Source organism: Trichoplusia ni, chromosome 3 (genome assembly GCF_003590095.1).
Source record: "Trichoplusia ni isolate ovarian cell line Hi5 chromosome 3, tn1, whole genome shotgun sequence".
Taxonomy (NCBI): Eukaryota; Metazoa; Arthropoda; class Insecta; order Lepidoptera; family Noctuidae; genus Trichoplusia; species Trichoplusia ni.
The window spans coordinates 7,637,474-7,663,205 of record NC_039480.1 but is presented as its reverse complement, the minus strand read 5'-3'; the positions used below and the strand labels follow the sequence as shown (position 1 = coordinate 7,663,205).

Below are 25,732 nucleotides of genomic sequence, written 5' to 3'. Positions count from 1 at the left end.
CCGGCCTGGATTACGTCTCTACACGTTATTAACTAAATGAGATTCGTCTCATACGAGAGGCAGACTTGTTTTACGTCCTTTGATGATTACGAGTTTCATTGGCTTAGCTTGTTGCTATTTCTGTACCGGTTACTAGAGTAAATGGGGTATTATCCCCTCTATCGTGTGCCTACTCTACTTTATTCATAGAGACCACAGAGTTACATATTAAAGTTAATTATTTTGTATAGTGCACATAAAAATAATCTTGAATTTGATGATAGTTTTACTCAGGTATGCTTTTGATAAAACTTTCGGGCAAATAGTGGTAAATAAAATAATATAAATATAGAAACCTTGTTCATGAAACGATTAAGTGATGATAGTGCATTCAAGTGCGTAGACAGATACGATTCTACAGTAGTCAGAAATCTTCATTTGTTACGTGTAAGTTCATACATATTTTTAAAGCTTCATTTATTAAGACTACAAAACAACACTCCTTGATAAATTGTAATTTCATTACAACAATTTTTTATGAAGTTAAACGGGAATATTACGAGGCATTACCTACTTAGATTCAAAGTAAGCATTCAGTAATTATGCGTACTCAAAGCCGGGTCTTATGTTTACAATTGGCTAAATTGCTTCGTCCCTGGACGCCTTAATAATCGCTTATTCAAATTCAAATGGTTCTGGTATTCTAGGTTTCGTTCTTTGGGATTCAAATCGACATTTGTAATAATAATTTTTGCGTTTATACTTGATAATGCTAATGAGGTAAAAGGAATTTCTTGTAAACATGAGAAACGAAAAAACATATTGCATTTTTTAAAATAAGCCTAGTTTCGTTTAAATCAATTATTAGATAGCGGTTTTCTCACTTTATTGGGATTGCACAACTAGTTTTCATTAGCCGTATTTTGACTCGCAAACGTAAGTAAACCATTCTCTGTTAGTAGGTAGGTATGCCTTTTCTTCATCTTTTACATACAGATAAATTATTTAGGTGTCTACTATTCTTCCCTACCACCTCATCAAGTGATTTTTACTTAATAATACTTTTTAATATTTAATAATAATTTTTATGCTGTCACTACTTTACAATGGAATGCACGAGATGATTCATGTATAAGCATCTTAATTATGAGGGTAACTTAAATATTCCACCAGCATTTTACAGACAAAATTGTATCCAGGCAACAGAAGCAACACGTTTATTTGTTCAAGAAAAAAGTTAATAAGTTTTCCGCCCTCGTAAATATCAACTTGTGCGTTTAATTTGTCTGTTCCATTGTTCAGTCCTCCGTAAGAAACGAGGCAGTCTTTTGGAAAGTTTATATGTGGCCAGATAACAATAAGATGCTTCGAGGCTTACAGTATTAAATAAAATAAGATTTTACATGTATTTTTTTCTAAAGACTTACAACAGGGCACTTACAATATATTGTCGTGGTTTTGCTTCCATTAAAAACACGTCGAATGTCAGTAAATGTAAGATAGTAAGATCTAATATTTAAACTAAAAATATTTCGTAAATATTTGAAACATAACAAAAGAAAAACAGTGATCGACCCAAATTCATCTCAGAATAGAAGCACAGATTTATTTTCTTTCAATTCCGATACGATTCGAACAGCACAATAGTAGGAAAGTAAACGGGCTTCAGATCAAGGGTAATAAATTTGCAGGCAGCTCTCACTGGCGCCTTGCCAGGTGCACCACTATTAAATCGATCTGTCGACCACTGTGCATTTTTAACCGGAGTCTTGGATACTGCGATGTATGGAGGAGTTCAAATGTAAGAGAGCTCGTGAATAAGGCAGATGGATAGACTAGTTTCAGAAGTTATTTTTGCTCTTGTTTGCGTTTTTGGTAAATTAGAATATGGAGGACCCTAAGGAATCGCGTATCAGAAGTATTTGAGGTGCCTAAAAGGCTCCTTGAAAGATTAGGTTCCTAATATGTTTAGCAACATCAAAAAGATTTAAAGGACAACAAGGTAATATTTTTATAAGCATTCAAATCAGTACAACCGTTTAAGTGCTACGGTGCCATTGACGGACCCTTTTTTCGAGTCAGCGTTCAAAAAAAGGACGTAAAAAACAATAACAATTCATTTAATTTGTAATGGCATTTGTACTGATGAAATTTGACGTTCCACTCAATAGATACTCTGCTTTGTTGACACATTTTCACTCAAAACAATATTTACCTTTCCAATATCAACAAACCTGGTCAAAATGAACGAGGGTCAAGTTACAATCATAAAATTAACGAACCTCAGGCAAAACCTCCGCGGCTTCGGCCGGTCGAAGTTCAAATAAGAATTGTACTTTTAACAAGGAGCCGAAGAATTTTACTCGTTCACTCGAACTGAATTTATTTTAAAAGGTACAGTCTGCAAAAGTCGCGATAGCTTTTGAATTTCCAAGACAAGAGCACGGCAAAATCGATTTATTCATTTATTTTATAGTTTAACGAACAATTCTTCATACATGCATTTCTTACTTCACAGTAAACCGCGTGCACTGCATTTAATGATAAGCGTTAATAATTTATATTTAAAAGTACTTTGAAATCGGAATACTACGGAATACCAATATACAATATTGACATTAAGTAGTTTCGGTTGAGGTAACCAAACATTAACCGGAGGTTGTAAGTGTTGTGATAGCCCTAGTGGTATGGTCGTTAGACTGCCAAGTCAAAGTCTAAGGTTCAAATCCTGGCACGCACAAATTTCCTTTCAAATTCATGTACATATTACTTAGTAGGTACTATCACTTGATGATAATGATGGAAAACCTCGTGAGGAATACAAATAACTGAAACCTTTTCAAGGCTGTGTTAAAAAAAATCAGAGGAAAAAAATCATAGTGAGAAGATGAAAACTAATCTGAATTTGTTCGATTTTCCTTGCTGACCGTATAAGAAGTAAAACTCTAGGTAGAGAGTCTTCTGGCAATATTGTGGCAGTTTTCAAGTTACGTAAGCACCGTTTGCGGGACAAAGCGTGTAATGAGTTATCAACTTAATAAACATAGTTCTGAGTTTATGTCTAACACAGGTGTGCCTGTGAGAAGTTATCACGTCCTATTTAGCTTACTAAGGACTGTATTCGATGTATGGTAATGAAGCTTAAGTTCATTGAGGTTAAAAAAGCGTTGAGTAAATTTTGTTCCTAGGCTGGACGGTTAGCAAATGATTCAATTATAATGTAGGTATTATCGTTACGTTAAGTCCAGTTAAGTTTATTATTAATAATTATATAATTATTATAAAAATACAGTTAAGTTTATATTTAGTAGTTCAATAAAAAAATATTTTAACGTTAAAAAGTTTTTTAGTAAAAGCAAAACGTCGGTTCAGAAAACCTTAAATCACAATAAGGTACAGCCTATAATTTACATAAGTAACGAAAAAGCAAAATTGGCGAAAAGATAATGGCGGTTGTAACTGGCACATGAATCCAAAGTTAAATAAATCGTAATCCGTTTATTTAAATGGCATTCAATTTATTTAACTCTTGCCTAAATAAATGGGTCACCCCATAAGGAAAAATTACGAGATTCTGCTCCCTATTTTTTTCTGTAGCCCTTATATAAGAGCCTTTGTTGAGTTTGGGTTATTTATTTGTCACATTTAATCTAAATGGTGTTTATATTAGCCGCATCCTTAATAATAATAAGGTAAATTAAAAAGTTGACTTTATCAGATGATTTAAGGGTTGTGATCTCTTTTTTTACTTAAAACCCGCGGTCTGAACTTCTTTTTTTGTTTTTCCTTGTGATGAAAATTAGCAATATTAAATACTGAAAATTATTTTTCAGTATTTAATCCTACTGTCTACCAAGTCCAAGCATAATTAGTTCAGTAGTTTAGCGGTGGAATCATAACATAAGCTAGATTTCCTTTTCTGATTATTATATTTCTTTGCCTAAACTTTGCCTAAAATTTATACAAATTTCAGTAATTCATTGAAACGAAATTTATTCCTCATTAACACCCATAAACATTAATTACACGTTGAAAGGCAAACAATAAAGCAATTTCCTTTTAATCGTTGTTCCAAAACATTATACAGAATTTTTGATAGTGTACACGCCTAACAGTAGCAGCTATCATACCAAGGCCGGTTGTTCACAATAATCAGTTTATATAATCAGATGATTAAGTAATAATGGCCAAGACCCTCGCGATTATGATCGAGGTAGCACGCAACGGAGGGCTGGGAGTGCTGGGACCTATCGCCCATAATTCTATCCTCAGCTAAATTTCTTACAATTTTTAAGTAAGGTCTCGAGATCCACCCACTTGAAGTACGACAAAATCTCTAAGTTCAGATAAGCATTCAGGAGATCAAGTAAGATCCTCGTTGGCAAGGTTTCAGAACTAACAATTTAAAGGGAGATTATTCTAAGAAGTGTTAAGTGTAGTTTTAGCGATGTAAAAATGGTTGAAGTAAAATAGGATTAAGTCTAGAACCTGGGGATTACTGTGTAAACAAAGATTTTAAAGGATTTAAATAACTTAGTTTTAACAACCAGTACCGAAGATTTTAGTTCTTTTATTTATTTACTCAAAATCTACTTGAGTCTTTAAAATGGCGAAGGAAAATAATAAACTAAAAATACGGTCCAATTTAAAAAGAAATTGACAATAAAGTAAAGAACAAACGATGAAAAAAAATGTTTTCGTAAACAACGTTAACCAAAATATGCATTTGTTGTGTCTAGTCAGATTGTTGTAGCAAAAAGTGTGAGGAGTGATTGATGACGTCAGCGCCTCCAGCCGCCGCGTGTAATCTCCGCCACTCAGATTGATGTGTTTCTAGCCTTATAAATAGGCTCGTCATCCGAACGTGTTGAATGGACATTATGTTAAACGACGAGGTTTTCGTGTTGCTTTGTGAAGATATCAAGTATTTAGTAACAATATGAAAGATGAGGAGTAACGGTACTACTAGTAACAGCATAAATTAACTTGCAGTCATTTAATTGGTGCTATTGAGTGACTGGAAACATGCAAATTCACATTAAGGACTCTTTGCATATACGATTTTTTGTCTCTGAATTCAAATAACTACTGGCGAACCGACTAACAATATGAAAGACAAACTAACGGAAAATGCGTATTTTTTTACTAAATGTGTAACAATGTGTACTTTACATATTTATTAACTAAGTCAATCCCTAGTACAAGTAAAGATAAGTGGTAGAGTTAGTAAAACGAATGCTCTTTACCCCACAAGACAGATGGGATCGTAAGATGTGACGTCATAAGTGAATTGAAGCATTCGGAAATGACGCAGTAAGGCGCCGTCAAAAACACATAAAACCTTGTTCTAGATCAAGTAAACACGTCGGTATCATCCAATGCCCGTCCTTCAGCAGATAATCTTAAATGTACTAATATTAAAAATAGCATGTATTTTTCTACAAAAAAAGTTGTTTTTACCACTATTATATTACAAAATGAGTTTAAGCCATCTCCCTGTGAGTCTTACCCCGTTATCACATTTGATACAAACATTCAGAACCCATTATAATAAGAATTTATGCCAAAATAACTTCAAGACAAATTGAGTTAATATACAAAAATATTATTCCGAAGTACTTACGTGATGTGCTCATATTCAGGCTAAGAAATGTAAGATGGATGTAAAGTTTGTGTCTGACGTCACAGTTCGTTTGCGAGTCACCATTTAATGCCGGACACGTAGCCTCTCGTAAAACTAATGGCTTATTTCAAACTTCGCCAGGAAACGAGGGGAAAATATTTGTACCGTTTATTTTTTATTGTCACACTGGATTGTTTTTCTTAGTCAGTATCGTGAATTTTTATGGAGGTGGTGTGTATTCTTTAAGTTGAGAATCTGATGAGATTGGTTTTCTGATTGGATAATGTTTGGCTTTGGTTTTATTCGAAATTATAATAAAATTATTTTTGATAACATAATCGCAGATGAAGACGAGGGACAGAAATGATCTCGAGTAAAAGGAATAGAAAAATTGGATTAAACTGGTTAAACAAAGCGTGATCTTCCATAAAATGATCTTTTATAGATTCAAAACCTTAACCTATCTGTCAGCACAAAAATCGTACTAGATATCGTAAATCCTTAATCAAACAATGACAAACAGGCCAAGAGCTAAAAGGTTTTCGAAAACATCGTCGTTAAACCGAGATATAAGTAGGATATAAGTGTGATCGATGCGGTTGACGCTATTTCTGCTGCACAATAATCTGGACAGTGATTCACGGCTGCAGGCTCCGCTAACGAACACTAATCTTAACAAATCGTTCCTGCTTCGAACTCTTTTGCTTCATTTACAAAGGAAAATGGAAAATGTTGCCTTTGGATTGTTGACGAATAGTCTTTGCTTTTGCTCTTATGTTTTCGTATTATATATTAATTTATTACATTGTTGGATCACCGCGCTCTATTTATGTACATTCTGTTATAATTGGTGTACAATACTTATTGCAATTGTAATTTCTACTTACTACTAGAAACATTCATGCAGAGAAAAATGGGTGACTGGGTTTTTAAAACCGGTGCTGAACTTAATAAAGAACTGCCAATATTTTATTCGAGAACCCGAAAGAAGTTCAAATTATTTTGTTTTAATTTTTGTTAATTAAAACCCAGATGCAGAGAAAGGCATTGTTTTAACAATCCACATAGCAACATGGGCCACGTACCATTTACCCCCGTTACCTCGTTTAGCTTGAATAGGCAACAAAGTTAAATCCCTTGACAATACAACGGTTTGCCATCCATCATCGGCCGGCTCTAGAGAGATCAGGTGATGTTTCAAAGATTAAACCGCTTGTCCGTTTCGCCGACGTACTAATATGACACATACAGCCAACACGTGCCAGATGGCATTAGAGATAGAAAACAGAAAATGTCGTACCTCTAAAGTATTAACAAAAACAAGAAACTCATTGAAGTAACCTCAAGCTTGCGTTTCAAACGCAAATAAAAAAGTATTTAATCTGATTTGATATTCATTTGTCATCATGAGTCGTTCGTTGCACACGAAAACCTTTATTAAGAGTTTCTCGAAAATGGAATGCTTGTCAAAAACAAAATACGTTCCAATTATTGTCCGAGAACTAAATGGCATTTCCTGGATAAAAAGCAGTCCAATTTCCATCAATGACATTGGTGTAAGTAGCCGAGACACGTTACGGCTTATTGGCTGCTAATAAAATGGCTCCGAGCGCTTGTAAAAGGCTTTCACATGCTCGCATGAACATTTCATTCCGTGACGGTATTCACTGAAAATATTTCTTCGGTGAACGCATCAATTGTAGGTAGTCGGAGATTCACTGTTGGCTAGCATCGCCTCTTGGGATCAGTCGAGCTGTAACCGCCGCGCCGGCTGGACATACTCCGGTGCGCTAAACCATCCAGGTTTGTGTTAAGATACGATTTTAATTTCCTTATAAAATTTCCCGTCACGTTTTAACCCGAGAAGTAAAAATAGTTTGTTTATTACACGCTGCTCATAATCCTTCGGGAACAAATTTCATCTTGCCTGCAAGTTGTGCAAACGGCGGTTCCACTTTGATATCCCCGCAGACTTGCTGAAGCTTGCGGTATGTGTTATATTCATACAATTTATCGACCGGCCACTTTAACACCGCGTTTCCTACTCGAGAAGAAGTTAAAAGGGGTTCTGTTTGTAACTCCAGACGGGCGACGTTCTGGAGTTAATAATAGTTACTATCAATTTGAACTATCTCAAATAGTGAATGGGAATATCAAGAACAGTGTCTCGAGAACGAAGTAATTTATAGTTTGGTATCTTAAGGAAATGTTCCTCAAAGTAGATATTATAACAATAGAAGCGTATCATCAAATAGACTGCACCGACTAAGAAGTTTGCTATCGGTTTCCACCCGAACAGCTTTATTAACAAATCATCTGCTCTCTCACAATTCCAACTCATTTCTGGCGGAGTTACCTCCAGTGATTTGCAAACTAAAACACTCACTTTAGCTAATACGATCGGTCCTCCAGTCGAGCGTTCTAGAATAAATCTCATTATAAAATGATTCATTAAGCTCCTGAAGATCTTTTCATGTGGCTTTTTCCATAATTGGATGAACATAGGGAATAGTATATTCTCTTTTCTTACCATCCAATTCTTTACTATTCGTTTCGTTGATTATAAAGAGGTTATACGTTTTTGTACGTTTTAATTCTCCACGGTACTAGTGTTTTAATATTAAGAGCTGGCACTCACGCTTTCTCGCGAAAAAGAATAAAAGTTTAAACTTTTTCGCTTTTAAAAAGAAAGAGAGACTTACAACGTAGACGGTAATAAGCAGTCTTTACTCGTTGCGTGAAAGTAGGTTACAAGGCAGGGTAATTGGGGTCCCAACTTCCCCCATTTTATGCAAACAGACAGTCCATTTGTTTATTAGTTGGCTTTCGGGTGTTGGAATCATGTTTTGTTACTTTTTGGGTAGGATTGTGAAATACTGTGATACAAAGAAGTAATTCCGAGAAAAAGATGGATTTTATTATTACAATTTGTCAATTCGTTGGCTGGTGTAGGTATCTTGCTTTTATAGGTATATTGTTTGTGAAATAACGTAATTTATTTATTTCCTGTGTTTAAAATATTTTAACAGTCGAATATTACAAACAAAACATTGAAATAGCTGTATCACTGGTTATTTTACAGCAAAATAGTATTACCGAATTAAGAAGATAACATTCAAATTTATGCGTGGCACAGAATTTTATGGTCACAAATAAAAAAGGAAATTTTAAATTAGATGTAAAAAGGGGACGTCACGTAGCGCGTCGTTCGGTTATAAGTATGGCTTGAAACAAAAGTGCTTCGCTTTTTCCATTGTTTTTCATTATAATGGTATAGCACAATATATAAACGAATACATATACTCTTACTTGAATATGAACTATGACCGAAATCACGAGGGTGTCTTGTTTCAAATCGTTTCTTACTGAAAACTAAAAAAAGTATTTATATTTAGAAGTCTCACGATGTGATTTATTTTTCTTTCAAACTGGCTGTTTTGCAAAGAATCGAAAACAAAACACTATCTACCTATAATCGCGACGAGGCATTCTCAACGGGCTTTATCTAGCGATTATAAGTGGTGTCGACTATCGATTGGCTTAAAATTGGCTCGTAGCGGCCGTGCCGGGATTATGTAAGCTCAAGAAATACACGAGACGAGAAGGAATCCGTGGAAAATAACCGGGTACAGGTGACACTATCCTTAAAACGACCCACTTAAGTGCTTCCGTCGGAAAACTATGGAAAGCTTTAAGACGGCATAGCGTGACTACACGGACTTACCAAGAATTGTATAAAAACCCATGATTAAGTGTAGTCATGGTCTCTGTATTATAATGAATGATTAATTTATACTAATAGCTTAATGGTAAAATTCGTTGGATAATAGCTGTATTTGGGTTATGTTCTTACTTGTCAACGTGAAGGTTTTGCTTGTTGCGCAAACTCATTTATCACAGAAACTAATCATAGAACATCAGTTTCTTAGTTAGTTCAAGTTATTCGAACGAAAGCATTGCAGTTGAATAGATTCGGAAGAAAATCTTTACTAAAATCAAAAATGCATATTTGCGCTGTAAATTCAATGTAAAAATAAATAAAACCATTTTACCTAATAAATAATACGATACCATTTCGTAAAATATGAAGTATAAAAAAATGATCAAAAATACCTTATTTAACAAAAAAATACTTGTTAAAGAATCGTCGAACCAACAAATCAAAATAAACCACAAACATCATTCTTTAAAAGTATTTTTTACTACTAACTAAAACTTCAGCTTTGGCAGTCCGTAATTAATTAAGTTCACAATACTAATATAATACAATTCACAACAGCATCAAGCTTACCTTACACAAATATACAAAGCACAATGCTACACCAATTCCGAGTCCATTTCCTCCCCTTAATTACTTCTACAAAGATAACTCAAGACAAACGGTATCAAATTTCCCTGTCAAAGCGAGTATTGGCATCAGTCAAAGAGGCTGCGACAGGCAGATACGCAGGCATACAGACTCCTCAACGTTTTATCTGAAACAAACGGCAGCTAACTTGATCGTTGATCGTTCCTGTACAACTTGCCCATTGTGGATTTATCTGGCAAAGCAATCAGTAAGGTAAACAATGTTCTGTGCTCCCTCCGACATGATTCACTTAATACAGATACATTTTCCGATAACTTGCTTAGCGTTTTAGTTAGTACAGTTATACGGTGAGCGGAGAGTCAGTTTTACTGTTGACTTCGTGTTTATAGTTTGAGTATTGGTGGAAAGCAGTTTTGTTAGTGTTTTTGGACTTATATTGGTAGTCGTTTGCTAATTTTCTCTCGTTCATTTTTGTTTGAAAATTGAGTAGCCCGCAATGATTAAGTAATAATTGAATCGACTAGTTTTTCGATTATGATGATAAACTGAGAAATTAATGTAAGTATTACCTGGATAACACCGGGACAATGGAATTTTAGCCGAATGTCTAAGTCCGATGTTCGCGTTTGACGCCCGACACTGATGGTAAAAAAGTGAATTCAACGAATGCAAGTTTATCGCGACTCTATTCTGCTTTAAGAAAACCAGCTAAACATTTAATTACAAAACGCTTTATATTTCACAAATACTTAACTTCTCATCATCATAAAAGCTGTGATAATTAAATGCTAGTTAGGCTAAGTCCTTTCCGCTTGGAACTTGGCTCCGAGCCAATTTAGAGCAATGCAATCAATGCCAGGATTTTGCCAGCTAGCAAGTGCACTAAGCACTTCCCTGATTTAAGGTCGTTAAGGTGACATTAAGCGAAAAATATGGCTGTACCTAGGATTTGTTTTTAAAGCTTACTGTTGCGGATAATTTATAGCTTTACTTTGCCTTACACCTGTTTCAATGTAGCTGACGTCATTTGTTTATGAAACAGCCTGTGTTTTAAGTAATATTTAGAGTTTTGATTTAAACAGATTTTGTAGCTGTGACTTTTTAAATTACTTCTTTTGAATTAAATATTTGTAGGAATATTTTGTGCTGTCACAATAAAACAGATTACTTAAGATTGATATATTTTTTAATTAAAACTGGATTTTAATTTTGTTTTAATTTATTCTAATTTAATTAATAATGGATACATTTTAAACATTTTTATTTTTTGCGACTGCTCATGATAAAAAAATAAAATCTTATTGAAACAATTACTCATAGATAATCAAACTCTCTTTACACACACTTAACGTTGTCTTTCTTTAATTAAAATTCCAAAACGTTTTCATCCATAACTCTATCGGAACTCCTTTCACTGAAGTATTTCGTTTTCATTTATTTCAAAACCATTTCCTCATCAAATTGGGAATGTTTTTGTATGCGTAACGCAAAGCTCTTTCAATCTTGTCAGACTAAAATACTCTGGGTATTGAATCTACTGAGCAGAGGGTAACAATTGGACGATCGAGAAGGAATTTATTCACAAAAGCAACCTTTTTCAATAAAGGTTTGTAGACAATATATTATTTTATAGTGCAGTGGAAATAATTGGTTGCTATGGAGTATTTTTACGAGATTAATGTTTGTTTTTCATTAGCAACGGCGATGGTTTTATTTTTATTTATAAATATGAATTCATATTTCGAAAATTCGAACAATGAAAAGACCACGTCATATTGTTACATAAAAATATATATTGATAAATTCGGTACCTACATTTTTATTGTTTCCTAATTACAATAACTAAGGCTGTAACATGTCGGTGAAAAAAATAAAAGCTATGTTAGGCTTGCCAACCTTTCGATAGGCAGGATCTTCAGATACTGATGAGCGGTAGATATGACAATAAAACACAGACTACATTTTTAGGTATTTTTGAGGAAACTAATAAAAAGTGCTCCTTATCTTAACTAATCAATATCTTACTGTACGATGAATTTCTATTGTCTGCTTATCTTAACATTTTCTATTCACTAAATGATCACGTATACAATATGATGTGAAAACAGAATTTAAGTACAAATGCGAGTTGTATAGCGAATTGCAAGATTTATTTTATATCCTCGGCAGCAGTACCTCGGGATGTTTAGCAAAATGCGCCCCATATTTGCAATTCAAAGTTCTACTGACAGATTTGTAATTACCTAATGGAGATCTGGTAGACGAATGGAGCGTTTATTTAGACATTTTCACTGCAGAGATGGAACAAGCTTGCCTATTGCAAAATGCATACCTACTTTGTGACTTATATCCTTTTGTAAAATGTTTTAACTTTACTTGTAATTTACATCATTTTTATGGTTCTACTCAAAGGGCTTAAAGATATCTTTACCTCATAAACCATTTTACCTAAATAGTTGAATCTCTGCCGCTGTAATAAAGAAAAACATTATAACAAAAATAAAAATCGATGTGTTGATAAATTACCGTGTTGCTGTGGAATTAGAGTATTTATAAACTTGATGAGTGACAATTTGTTTTCGGATTTTTTTTCTATAGCCTATTGTTTATTTAAGTATCATTGTCCTTTTACCGACTCCCACTTGACCGGTTTTTCTGTTTCTGGCAAAGTAAACAATATGTAATTAAATAATTTTGCAAGTATCCTTCCCAAAGGCATAGGAAGTTTGTGTGAAATTACATTTGTACCTGGAAAGTTATCTAAGCGAACGTTCATTTTGAGAGCCCTGGCTTCAGGCGCTTTTCAACTGTGCGACTCCAGAGTTAATACTCTTTGAACACCGTACATGCAGGTAGTCTTTTATATATGTGAGGAATAATTTTAAACGTTGTTTTAAGTCTCGTCGAAGGGTCGGGCGTCGTTCTACTTTCCCTTCTCTTTCTCTTATTAAAGAAACGACTCCCGCAGTAAGGAATATAATCCTTGGGTCGCGGGGGCTTCACAAAATCACAAATCTCTTGCACAAAGACTCAGAGAACAAGCATTTGTTCAGGTCGTGGATCACACAAATGCTTGTCCTGCGCGGGGATCGATCCTGCGTCACGACACGCACGATGGGTATGGCCATGTGACCTCAACCACTTGGCTATTCGTTCAGTCTAGTTCATACTTAAAGGTGGGACAAAACCCAATTTCCTCATCTTCTACAAATATCAAAAATTACCTAACCTTTTCAACCAAGTAAATTCGTTCCACATCGTCGCCAAAACATGAGCCTCCAGACGTTCGACCAAATAAGATTTGGGTTCGTAATCCCACGTCATTAAAAGTAAAGTCCAACTTAAAGTTAGGAAAGGTTGCCGATTCCCTATTGAGTATTCGAAGTTCATGCCTGTTAGTTTACGTGACAGTGTGGCTATGTGTTATCGAGTGTCGAGGAGTTTTACCTCAGAAAATGTTCTGTGAAACAAGAGCTCATTCTACTTTTCGGAATACTGTTTAATGTTATTCTCAAAGTAGTTTGTGTACGTTGAAGGGAAACCTTTTATTCATAAATATTTTATTACTGAATGCTTTTTTTGTTTTTACGAAAGATAACACAGACGGCTTCTTAGTACTATTTTATTGTTTATTTATATAATATGTATAATAATTTTGTTTTGACCTCATTTTTCACAAACTTATCGATGTCCTGCTGTGGATTTCAAACTCAGCTTGGGTTCACTGATTGGCCCATTGATTGTATATCGAAAGTTTCAAATCTTTAATCCTTGTGTTACCATCTTCCAGTTTTGATGTAAGAAAGCATTCTCCCAAATGGCTTTTAAAGATTTTCCGGGTGGGCTCCAGTAACATCCAAAACTCCTTGCCATTATCATAAGCATTATAATATTTCATCCGTGTCAACTGGTAATTGCCATGTTAAAAAACTGGGAACGTTACCCGGGGCCCGATGAGAACAGTAATGGGCTATTTAAAAAGTTATTGTTTGACGTACGTGTTGGTAATGACTTGCATGCTTTACTGGCCCCAATTACTGGCATGTAGCACTCGCAATCTGCGAAACTTCCGCACATTTTTGGATTTCCATTCCACATTTATTCGACTTGGAATATTTCAACGCGAACGATGTTTTGCGGGCCTGTTTACGTAAATATCAGTTCATTTACATAATCCGAACATCTGAACGAAAAATATATTGAACGGTTTCTTACCAAAACTGTGGGTATTATTGAATGCTTGAATTATTTAGCTGTTGGCTAGATTGTTTTGCATAGTTCTGAAATATGAAAAAATATCACAAAAACTTGCGAGGTAATGACAAAAACTTGACGCAGAAAAAAATCGATGAACATACACAAACAAATAGGCCGAATTGAGAATTTCTTCCTTTCTGAAGTCGGTTTAAAATGCAGTCCTGTTTATAAAGCATCAGCATTACCATTTCTTAACTAATATACCTTCTAAGAAAACTAATTACACTAATGTTAAACCTTTGCTTTGAGTTGCTTTACCAGTAACCATTAGTCCATGACACCAATTCACTCAAATGAGGACTATTTCTTCTCAGAAAAGAGTCCTACGACGTACTAAGAAAATACTCCCAGTACCCACAGTAACGATAACAGCTAACAATATCTAGTTCAACTGAAGTACCTCTCAAGACATTGTCCTGTATCTTGGTACTAACACTTAAAATAAACGCCGAGTATTTGGAAAAAGTACTACGCTTATACAAACTACGTACAATTGACTAAAATGGCAAGTTGCCATTTTTATGAACGGCATACAATTCTCATGTGTGGGAATGCACTGTTTATGAATTTATAGGTGGAAAAATAAGCTGGGCAGCTACCAGGAGCTAATAAAATGAGAGAATGGTAGGTGTGAAAGTGAGACGGGACTCTATATGACGTAAAATGGCTTCTCATTGCATGTATACACAGTCTTAAAGCTACAAAACTCATGTTAATAGTTGGTAGGCGCCCTGTACAATGTATGTTTCGGTGGCGTTCTGTTTTTTATAAGTTATTATGCAATCGTACAGACCTTGGTGTTTTATGGACCAGAACTGTAGGTTGTGGCTAGAATTACATTGTAAATGTTAAGTGCTTTAGGTTTTACAAGAGATGAAGTAAATTGTGTATGTGTGGGTTATATTGTTTTTTTTTTAAAGAAATGACTCCCGCAGTTAAAAATATTTTCCTTGTACCGCGTTTTGTGTAAAACCATTCGTAGATCACATAAATCCTTGTCCTATTCATGGATCTACTCCGCTATCCGTGTAGTCAAAGATAAAAAATGAAATCCGTTCATCTACAGTTGTAGATCTGTTGTAGATTCTAGTTGATTTGAATAAATAGGTGCCGCATATTTTTTTCATTCTTGGATCAGCCGTAACATGGTACATGGTATAAGAATATAATAAAGCTTTTGAATATTTCTTTATATTTCATTTGTTTTTAATAATATTTACCTGATATATTTCACTACTGCAAAAATATCTCTCAATCACGGTTATTAAGCATCACATATACAAAAGTTGTATGGAGTAAAACAATATAATGAACGTAAAACAAATAATTCTTTATTATTTTCACAATAAAATTATTCGCTCATTTCCGAAATTCCTTTAAAAGGTATCCAGAGATCAATCAAAATAGCATTGTGTAATAACAAAGGGCTAATAGCTAACACCATTGTATTTACGGGCAATTGTTTTCTAATCAGGAATGATGCCCCTTTCATTGCAATCATTGTCTGCAATTGTAGCCATACTTTACTTGGTCTTGTGGTTCCCGATAATGATTAGTGTTAGATCAGCCTTTTGATGTAGACGCGAGGAAAGATTGGTATTGCCTGATTCAAAAGCTGTGGATTTGCAAAAAGCATTTCATGATTTGAAATCACGTGAGTGTTGGTGTAACTGGGAGTTTTTTCTTGCGCTGGTCAGACCTATTTCGAGTGAGTTGGTAGGAACATTGATACTCAGTAAAGAGTTTTTCCTGTAAAAATTATGTTAATGTTAACAAAGAACTACCAAAATAGTTCTTTTTGCGAACTGAATATGACTATATTTGAATATATTTCTTAAAACCAATTGTTACCGCAGTGGAGGCAAGACTGTTACGAGTATTTTGAGTGACTCTCGCTTCACTGATTATTCGCTTTTAGTGGTTTTTTTATAGTCAGGTTTTGTTCTTATTTCGGCCATATTGAGTTATGAATAGATAATGAAATGTTAAACTTATTTGCGGTTTTGCTCTTTAAATGTTACGAGTGGGAAGCGAAAATTTACTTGAAATTTGCGGCTATTTGGCGCATTATTTATTTAGCTCCACTTATTTTATCGGCACCAATTTTGAATAATTTAATTAATTTTTCGTACGTCATGATGGATAAATTTAGTTATGCTTCAGTTTTAAGGGTATTTTAAGTGTCCTCTTTATTTCTATCTTGTACAATTAAAAGTGTTCTGTGAATTTCATCACTCCGAATGGACTGCTGACATAATTTGTTAGTTCATTTAAAAGGTCAACAACCGCTCATTGGGCATTTAAAATTCGGGTAACAACAGAACTTATATAAGTTCGGCCTTCACGAAAGTTCGGTAATAACTGTAATTGTATTGTCAAGCCATTCATCAAATTCGAATAGGCTTAGAAAATACTTACAATAAGTACAAATAACATGTTTCAAGTTCTTTTTTCCACATTCTGATATATGTTTGACAGTAATAAAATATTCTTGAGGCCTGTCATTTACAAGATCGATGAGACACTTAAGGTGGGCGCTCATTTGAGTCAAGACAGTTTTGTTTCACACAGACAAAACTGTCGTACTTGAAATTGTTCCCGTACCGTTTACTCCCTAAACTACCTACTACTGGTTTCGATTTTCCATTATTTTCGATTCGGTCTTTCAAAAGGTACCATCGATACCAATCCTAGATCAAGAAGCCACCCAATGTTGTCAGCGTCGTTAATTGTAGTCCGAACGCACATAGTTAGAATTCATCCTTCCGCTTGAATAATATTCGTAACAAATCGATTGAAATAGAAGTTGATTTTGTTGGGAGTAAGTAACCTTACTAGTGTAGTTAGATAGTTTTGTGTTGTTTTCGTACATTTTGTAAATCAATATTCTGTCTTGCCTCTAATGAGCGTTCCCTCTTATAAAACATTTTGTTACGGTAGACGAGCCCTCGTAGCAACCTTGGCCCTATAAGTATATCCAGTTCATTGGTCCGAGGGCTCTCAAAGAGAAAAACAAGGAAAATAGGGAATACCCGTTTTATCATAATTTTACATTTTAAGGAAAGTGCTAAGATTTTTTCTTTTTTTCAGGTGAAGGAAAAAGGAAATCGTGTCATAAAATATAGAAGATATAAAATATTAGGTAAGTCGCTTAATTTTCGGTTAAATCTATTCTTTTTTGGCTTAGTATTCAAATGGTTCCGCGAGGATTATGAAGACAAAAGGTTCATTTTTTTACTCAATAGCAACACGATTATAAGTACCTTATTATATTAGTGGCATTATTATTGTGGTTTAAAAAAACAGTAAGCCCTAATAAAGTAATGTATTAATTGCGCATACATTTGACGATATATTATACTAGATTAATAAATTTTATTTAAAAGGTACAAAAAAAACCTTTTTATTGAATGTAACCCTGAGAGATAATGTACGCGTCGAGAGATAATGTCAGATAATACTGAAAATATTATTAATGAATATTCAGCGGATGTCCGCCGAATAACGAATTGGGCGAATGTGAAATACCTATATCCTTTTTCAGTAAGTTCGTTTTTCTGAATTTACATTTACATAACATGTATGTAAAACTTTTGTGATCTAGTTGTCTGACTTATTGACTCCAAAAGAGTTCATGATTATTGAATAATTGGTAAGTTACTTTATTCATCTCGTCGAATTAATAATTTGTATACCTAATATTGAAATAAATGTTCAACTTTTCTTTTCGTGTGCTCTACTTAATGAAAATATGGGTATTATTGTGTGACCGTAAATACGAATAGAAAGAGTTATACCATTTCATTATTTCAAAAAGGGTGTCATACATTTTTAGAAAGATTAAGGAATAGGAAATAATCTTTTACATTATCTTGTACATGCGTGACATACATGAAACCTTAATTGTGCATTGTTCGTTTTGGATTCTGAGTGTTGTGTCGACTAGAGAAAGATTATTAATTGTTATACTTGGTATTTTTTGGTACACATACATATACAGTTTAAGACGCTACAAAACATTCAATTACGTTATATTGTGACATTTTATCCTTTTTTTTTCTATCGCTGTGAAAAGTCTAACGTAAAAGTGTAAACCTGTTTAAGCTAATTTTATTTAAATTGTAACTATGTAAGATCCCATTACAGAGCCTGTACAAGGTGTTCGTAATTTAATTTATTATCAATTCAAAAAACTTACAATTGCACGAAAACAGCAAGAGCAAAAGGAAAGCGTAAAATTCTCTGTACCCCCAGTGTTGCCAATATACTGCGCAATTTTTAATCGGAATTTAAGTACCTATTTATAAAATTTTCGTTACACTGATTACGTAATGATGGAATGCTGAATATTCTCGTTACCGAGTCAAGTGGTATTGTGCATGCTTTTTCATGCTCTTTCATTGTGCATTAACCTACGTAGACCCGTTTTACAGTCCACTCCGCCGTACTTAATTGTAATACAAAGCTTCAAGCGCTCTCCATCTTTTGTTCACGAGGCACAAATGATTTTTTGCGTCGTTTGTTGATAGCATCCAATGGTGTGTCAGGAAATAGTGAGCGAATGGCTCTTTGTAACTGGATTCATCGCTCGTATGGAACGAAAATGAGTGGAATGTGGAATTCAATAACGTTTGTAGAGCTGATTGTTAATGGATACCGAGAGCTTTTTGGAATATTCCTTTTTTAGAATTGAGTTTTTTTTTGTAAATATCTGTACAGTGTTTTATGGCAATTTTGATACTTGGATATACGGTTATGTGGTCTTAAAGGTGTTTAATATTATATGTGCTGCGTTTTGTTCTTATTTTTCTTTATTAGGTCAAGTGTATTCTTCTCCTAAAGAACGCAATTCTGATTATTCTTAAAAATAAACAAAAATAATGTCGAAATATTCCAGACCCGAGCTCCTTTTAAATGATTTTTGATCTCCAGTTTGCATTCAAAATCATAAGAAAAATATTTAACTAAACATTGTTTATTTTTAACAAGATTCGTTTAACCTACGTAGTCTAGAAAACAGTTTTAAAACCGTGCACATGACGTCATTGTTCTCTTTATTCAATTCTGTGGCGACGTAGAAAATACGTTAAACCCCAAGCTTGCAGTTTAACAGCGCTTTAAGCTTTGACACACTGCTGTATTAGCGAAATCGTTTCCCCGGTCTCTTAGTGGCAACAACGAAAGTCGATGAGCAGATTTACAAAGGGTCGAAATTGGTTGAAAACATTGGCGTGGGGTAAGAATGGAATAGAAAAGGAAACTCTTCATGGTACACCAAAGAAATAATTCATGATTTACTGTGTGTAACTTTACACGTGTAATTTCCAGACGACCTTTGGATGGGCAGAAAATATAGAAATATTAGTTAACAACAAAAGACGATGGAACAAAATTTAGCTTCTTTGTTTCTTAGTTCTAATCCAAAATTGCAGTATTTGTTTGTGTTCACTTTAGTGCACTTTTCTGCTGACTGCAGTTTTTATAATCTTTTCTGAAAATTGCGTTGGAAGAATTTTCTTGCTGTTTAATACAGCAAGAAACTTGGTCTTAGTATTATTGTTTTCTAACACGTCTTGCATCTGTAGCGGATTGTAAACAGGTATCCGAACTTGTTGGGTTTATTTGGTCAGTATTTCCTTAGAGCTTCCTTTGTTTCCAAGTTTTAGCTAGTATCTTCGGAAAATTAAAATATTTAGCATAGATGATCTGAGATGCTTCATTTTGGTGCTAATACACACTGAATTTAAAAATATCCTCTCCAAATGTAAGGAACCATTATGTTCCAGTGATCCGTGAGACGTCGTTATTGATACCCAGTGCCTAGGGACTGGATGCGGGTCTCGGAGTACAATAACGGTGAGATGCTTGAAAAATGAGGGGTTGTCACCTGTTGCTACCCGTGACACAGTGAAGGAAACCTCGTTATCACACTATTGGTGTTTGCAACTCAAATGAATATTGATGAGTTGGCTCCTTGTCAAACGATCTCGCAGTATCCACTTCGGTACCGTTCGGAACAGTTCGTGCATTTCCGTTTGGCTGCAATTAGTCATTATATTTAATTGGTATCGGGAGCGCTGCCAAATGTCTTGTGAAGAGGCTCGTTGTAACATATTTTATGTTCCGTGTAAATGTTGACAGTTTTGTAGAATAATGTGCTGATGTGCCTTCCAAAATGTATAAACATTTTCAGAAAATTTAAAGTTTTGCCGTTGTGACATTTTAATTACTGGACTTTACTGGAGTTAAAATTTGTTTGAATTGAAGCTTTAATCATTCTAATGTGAAAACACAGCTCCTATGTTTAATATCAGTAATGTTATTTCAATTTCAACAACTTCATTACACCGTTGTTGCTAACTTATACAGTTGTTACCAGCTTTAACCAACAGTTTCAAGAATAAAGCTATGAAAGTCATTTGAGCTTCCATTTCTTGAATCCCTGTGTTACCACTGAAACTGGATGCTACCAAAGATTGAAGCCAAATATGTGTAGCTTCAAATTTCTCTTGCAACAACTCAGTCTAGATTTATTGATCCATAAACGCTTGTTAACTCCAATGAAGATACAGTCTGCCATATTACTGTTGTCGTTTTGATGGAAAAACCTTTATTTCCCAGCGAATAAGCTTGCTTTTTGCATATTGTTTGTACTTGCCCGTACAGAAAACAAATAAAGACGAAGTTCAGAATAATTGTGCCCAAATTGTGCTTGTAATATTGTTAAAATATTATCTTAAGGGGTGATTCCTCAAATTTCATTAAAAACTTCGTTGTGAAAAGTTCTTCATAATTGAGGTTAAGGGTATTTAGGTATGTCAATTTTGTCTGTCTACATGGCACATAGCCATGTTGATGAAATGACCTTAGTTAAACAAAATCCGAGATTACTTTTACCTATTATGGTGTTTGATTGCATCTATGGAGTTTGCACAAAATGTTTATTAAACAACCTTGTGGCATTTTATCGCTGTCTATATATTTTCATCAAAAATTCCAAAAAATGGAGTTCAAAGAAAAGCTGCTATAGAATTCCATTCTGTGAAATTGATCACCATTATCAAGTTATTCAGATATTAAATGCAGTATTTATTTATCTCTCGTATTATATTGAAACCTCATTCGTTTTATGTATGAATAAGGTCGAATCCCGGAAACCACAATTATTGCAAGAATTCTTTGAAAGATGATTTATTATTTTTCATTAAGAAATGATTTTATAAACTGAATGAGTAATTTAATATGTAAACGGTATTAATAAACCTTAGGAAAAGTCGTTTGAAGCTTGCAGTCATTGTTTAAAGAAAAACTATTGAAATATACTGTAAACAGTGAAATATTATTATATAGGTACCTACCTATTAGAAATACACAGTATTAAAGAAAATGGTTAAAAAATATTTTATTTCCTGTGAATTTTCCTTCTTCCATCAAGCGAGCTTTCAAAATAAAACATCTGTTTAACATAAAAACGTCGCAAGCCAATGATTCCGCGCCTTATTACCGTCATTACGAGCTATTTTCCATTTTATTCGTGAAATATGAAATGTAGGCGTTACATTACCAGCTCTGTCAAATTGACGCCTCGCTTACTGGACACAAAAGCGTAATGCACAGTGCGGTTTATGTTAATGCTGTAAATGTCGCAGTTTAATTGCGTCCCCGTGTTGTCGAAATGGTAATGCCAACGCAATGTTCTACTTTCGAGCAATTCGAACCTATATTAATGCTGTTTAATGTTGTCCCGAATTTCGAATTAAAATATTTAAATAATGGGATATTTGGAAAGGGAAAACAAAGTATTATAAACTGTTATTTTGAATTATTGCAGTGGTATCTGAGGCGTGATAATTGGTACGATAAAACAAATAGGTGAATTCAATTATTTAATGTTTTGTCTCATTTCATAATTCAATGAACATAAATTTATATTTAATTGGTTTAGTTAGTACCTACTACTACTACTTTTATGGTGTTTGTTGTATGTTATAGGTAAGGCAACCCATGGTTACCCGTATGGTTACCGCAATTTAGCCTCAGTTCCAAATTTAACAAACCAGGTACCATCAAAAACCTGGTGTAAAAATCTCGAGATTCACTCATTTTTCTATGTAAACACCTTTATCATAATCAAAAACATCACAACTTAAAAAAACACTAACATTTACTACCATAATTTTAAACAAGCTAAGAAAAATGTGTGCCAAGAAAGCACTGTCATCCATTTAATGCTCGCAACTATTGTCAGTCGCAGAACATTTACGAGCAGATCTTTAGAGCAAACGTTACCTGTTGCTCTGGTTACAATGGCCAGTGACAACCACAACAATAGGCTGCTGTGACTTGCTTTTTAGCTTTTTTCCCTGTTCTGGAGCTGTGCTCGTAGATAAGACCTTTATTGGAGCGGCAGTTTATCCGTCTGTTCCATTTGTTGAGGTTGTTCTGTTTATTTGAAGAGAGATTCGTTAGCCAGTGGTAAAGGAAACGGTGATTTGAGTGTTAGGAACCATTTTTGTTTTCTGCTAACATTTTGATGCGTATTTACCCAGATAGGACGAATAGTTTCGGATGTAGTCATAGTCCTTAATCATGTGGTGATGCGAGGCGAACATGTAATAATGCATCATCCTCACCAAACATAGGTACTGTAAAAAAAAACATTGCGCTACTTTCATAACGGCATGCATACATAGCATAGGTTGTCCAATCACGAAGATCATTTAATTGCATTTATATTAATTCTTAATACAGTGGGATATTGTACAATGCATATTTTTTCCTTAAATAAAAAAAAGAACCGAAGAAAATATTAAGACACAGCTACATTAAATCCAACCTACTCCGGTCTCTGAAGCAACTAGCTTAGACTTTGTCTCATAAACAAGTGTACAGCCACTACCAGTCCACATTCTCCTGGACACTTTTTGGTTCTTGCAACTAATTTGCAGCCGGGTACACAAGGCTACGTAATTACGTCTGAATTAGGCACTAAATATTCAAATGCTCTGAGGCGGAAGCTAGCTAATGGAATTTCAAATTACATACAACATGCCGTGATTCGATTTACCCACCTGTGGTGACATCTTCACGAAATTACACATTTAAATTATTATTATTACCATTTTGAGGTTATTTAGCTCTTGTTGGTAAGTTTGTGGCTTATTTTGATCTGAGCTTGGGGTGAATATTATTTGGTTAGCTTGAAATTCAGTTTTAGTATTGAAACCGCATTTATATTCCTATCATTTGGGATGAATACTGATGATGTTTTTGTTCTGAATGTTCTGAGAATACTTGTAGCAAATCGAAAAAAAAAAAACTTTTATTTATTAGAACATTACTAAGAAACCTTATGTTCAACTACCTGTTATGCAAAGAACATATTCTGTAAGTTAAATATGCTCAACAGCGGAATTTCAGTCTTTAATAATGCTTAAGTGCTCTCCATGTTAACATTTAATTAATTTTATTGCAAAGCCTTTTCTTACAGTCATGAAATATTTGTGTACTGCTTGCTCGCTTACTTATTTAATGCATTTAAATTTGAATTTAATGATGAATGTATTAAAGTATTTTATGGAGTGAGAACGCATTAACAATCAAATTACATCCTAATTATGTTGCAAAACATTTATTTCCCCTTCAAACCCATTCAAGCAGCTATTTAAAATCCAAGGAGCGTTTAATACCATCGTTACATATAAATAGAGAACGTATCGACTCGAACAGAAATGGATGGAACGCAAAGTTAGAGCGATTCCCAGAGTTTTATGGGAAAGAAAAGCAGTGCTTTGAACTAGTTGGCAAAGTTGGAGCTTCAGACAAGTTTGTCTATGCAGTGTAAACAGAGTATGGAGCTTGCGGTAGAGAGGACGCATACTGGAGAATGTTGGCCGGTCTCTCTGAATGTGCTTGTGGTTTGATTCGCTGACTTGTTGCCTTAATCCGGCTGCCTAATAGAGGTTCAGGAAAGTTGGCTTTCGTTAATTCAGTTATTGAGGTAACAGAAGAGGACTTTTAGTAATCACTAAAAGTTTTCGTTTAGTTTAAAGTTTTTTTTTATATATTTTGATAATAAGAGGAGTCATAGAGTAATTAATTTCCACATTTAATAATACTGAAGTGATTTTACTGGTGGTATGTGTCAGCTTTGAGAGGCTTTAGATAATATTTAGAAAATGAAGAATACCGTTAAAAAGCAAAGATAAGGTCCGTCCCATCACAATCGTTATTTTTCCTAAAAGTTCCGATACGTAAAAGCTTTTTAGAAAATTGCCTTCCGCTCTCTCTCATAAAAATATTATTTAATGTCATTTCGTAGGTACTGGAACGAATGGCTTTGGGACCAATATATTTTGTAGAATTTGAGGTTTTGATACTTTAAGATGAACTGGGTATTCCGGAGCAATATAACACTATTCATAAATTCTATTACTAAAATAATGTACGAAATAAGAATTTTTAATATCAACTAAGTTTGATCAAATCTGTTTACAAACTTCTGTTAAAAATTAAATTATAATTTACATCCACCAAAAGACTTTTTTGATTAACATGTTTAAATTTACAATGCCCAAGTGGGTAGTAACACAAGAAAAAATGAGTTGGTGTGATCCCAATTTTGCTGTAAACTTAAATCTAATTTTCAGAATAAATAATTTATATGATGTAAAAAGTCTTTAAGATTTCAAAGAAGACTGTCAAAGCTAAGTAAACTATTGACGTTATGGCACTGAAGTGCCCTTCGGTACCCTTACTAAATCAGGTAGTATAACGAAATCCCTAAGTACGGTCTAAATACGAAAGATTTAAGTTTAAGTGCCAAAAGTGTTCAGCCTGAGAAGCTATGTACGAAAACGTACGTATTAAATATTATTATGATTCACATAACATTACTTACTATCATTACCGCCGATCTTAAGAAACCTGTTGCCTCTCAATGTATGCTTCGCACATACTGATATAACACTGAGTAATGTTCTCACTGAATAAATTCCCAAGGAGCGTTGTAAGTACATTAATTCTTCCTTATTTTTTGGTAACGACTTCCGTTCTAAAAAAACATCAAGCCTTGTATCGAATTTGGTTTCACAAACATTCAAATTACTTGCATAAGGAACCTAGACTCACAAAAACATGTCCTACGCGGGTATCGACATAACACAACACAAGAAAAGTGGAGCCTCAGAAAAATGTTCCCAACGGAAAGAAAAAATAAACTCAAACCGCAAAAATTCGTCAGCATACGTGCTAAAAGTCGACATTATACCTAATAATATCATCAAACATTCCCAACTTTTTGTTGTAACTTCCAAGTGACATCATACTAAGTGAACATGACGTTATGAAACCTCTTTGATATCTGTATCAACATGTCTCCATACACAATATTGCTGACACATCCACCCGCAAAATAAACTCAACTAAAGCTGTGTCGGGTGACATGCAAGATAAAGCCACCGACTTTTGCGAGGATCGTCGAGAAATGTTACCAACGAGATGCTAAGCTTGATAAAACCGATCAAGTGCGAGTCGGACTTGTGACACCGAGAGGTCTTCAAATA

The 25,732-nt window shown here is 34.3% G+C and overlaps 1 protein-coding gene across 4 annotated transcripts in view; it reads left to right on the top strand.

Moving 5' to 3' along the window:
- LOC113491721 (slit homolog 1 protein) overlaps positions 1–25,732 on the top strand; it is a 100,288-nt gene that overhangs the window by 28,224 nt on the left and 46,332 nt on the right. Inside the window, exons 1-2 of one of the 4 annotated variants that reach the window (XM_026868851.1) lie at positions 15,527–15,876; positions 17,259–17,310. The gene's annotated coding sequence lies outside the window, so the exon portion shown is untranslated. Of the gene's footprint in view, positions 1–15,526; positions 15,877–17,258; positions 17,311–25,732 lie in introns of those variants that run through there. The other 3 variants (XM_026868848.1, XM_026868847.1, XM_026868850.1) reach the window with 3 other exon arrangements.